General features: G+C 34.4%; 1 long non-coding RNA gene across 1 annotated transcript; it reads left to right on the forward strand.

Annotated features, from left to right (window-relative positions):
- The first annotated feature begins 826 nt into the window (after nucleotides 1-826).
- Nucleotides 827-1,450, forward strand: LOC134263875 (uncharacterized). The gene is made up of 2 exons (XR_009991369.1): nucleotides 827-966; nucleotides 1,121-1,450. It is a non-coding gene; the product is annotated as an uncharacterized LOC134263875 (long non-coding RNA).
- The last annotated feature ends 242 nt before the right edge of the window (nucleotides 1,451-1,692 follow it).

Consider the following 1,692-nt stretch of genomic DNA (forward strand, 5'->3'; position numbering starts at 1 on the left):
CGTTGGCCCGATGTTTGTAATACACCCTTAAAGAAAGTGTCTTTTAACGTTGGTAGTAGTATGTTGGCCCAACGTTGGCCCGATGTTTGTAATACACCCTTAAAGAAAGTGTCTTTTAAAGTTGGTAGTAGTATGTTGGCCCAACGTTGGCCCGATGTTTGTAATACACCCTTAAAGAAAGTGTCTTTTAAAGTTGGTAGTAGTATGTTGGCCCAACGTTGGCCCAATGTTTGTAATACACCCTTAAAGAAAATGTCTTTTAAAGTTGGTAGTAGTATGTTAGCCCAACGTTGGCCCAATGTTTGTTATACACCCATAAAGAATGCGTCTTATCAAGTTGATAGTAGTATGTTGGCCCAACATTGGCCAAATGTTTGTAATACATCCTTAATAAAGTGTCTTATCAAACTGGTAGTAGTATGTTGGCCCAACGCTGGCCCAATGTTTGTTATACACCCTTAAAGACAGTGTCTTATCAAATGGGTAGTAGTATATTGGGCCAATTAATGTTTGTAATAAACCCTTAAAAATGTCTTATCAATTTGGTAGTACATTGTAGTATGTAGGCCCGATGTTAGCACGAGTGTTCTTTTGTTTAGGTGACAGCACCAAAGAGTGTTTTATTATATTTTTTGAATTGTGCACATGCATGATTATTTATTTGAAATAAAACCCTTGAAATTATGAATTTTTTCATGAGTGTTGTATTCATGAGAATTTAGAGAAGACTGAATACGTTCTCAAGAACAGGATGTGAATGAAGCCTACATATACATAAATCAAAATGACACAGCTTTATAATTAAATTGAAACAAAGGTTAGGCGTTCGCTATCACGTGACCAAACTCTGGAGTGAGCCGTCAGATTCAATTGCTCACAGGTGGTGATAATGCAGGGCAAGCAAGAAGAAGTGAAATTTAAATTTGTGGATTATACACTTGCTATACAGCTGCATTTAGTAGCGATGTAAGTATATTTATTCTTATTTATTCAGGTTAACTGTTAAAATTGATTCGGAATTCATTCTTGTCATGTTTTTGCACACAAGCACTGTAAGTTAAGGTTAAGTAACATCTTTTAAGTTGTTTTTATCTATCTAATTCTTAACTGTCTATTACAGACACAATTGTAACAAAGAAATTCAGCCAGAGACTGCAAGGAAAACAAATGTTGTGGCGGTACATGTAAGTAACAATGAAATCGAAGACCATGCATAAAGAAGTGTATAAAGTACGAGTCCGTATGACAAAGATCAAGATGAAGAAAACAGGAGGCGACGAAGGGACGGAAAAAGAGCGGGAATACAACAAAAGGACTATAATAAAGGAAGTGAGCCCTGATTAAGAACTTTTAATTGATAATTTTTCATAATTTACCTCTGTTGTCTATTTTAAAATTTATTTTGTAAATTATGATTGAATTGATGTATATAAAATATTATCACAGTGAATCATTAGTAATGTTTTCATTGAACATGTCCATGTATGTATTATGAATGCAGATTGAATTGTGTATTAATTATTTTAAACAGTCATAAAAAAGGTTTGTGTAAAGAATCACATAACCAATTGCAAATGTTTCTATGTAATAACTACGTTGGCCCAAAAATTTGCCATCTGACATTGTAAAAAAAAAGGGTCAACATTGGGCCAACCTAACCAGCCAGTTGTTAAGGTTGGCTGTTAGTTGGCA

Source organism: Saccostrea cucullata, unplaced genomic scaffold (genome assembly GCF_032062105.1).
Source record: "Saccostrea cucullata isolate Sc308-1 unplaced genomic scaffold, CSIRO_AGI_Scuc_v1 ctg11119, whole genome shotgun sequence".
Taxonomy (NCBI): domain Eukaryota; kingdom Metazoa; phylum Mollusca; class Bivalvia; order Ostreida; family Ostreidae; genus Saccostrea; species Saccostrea cuccullata.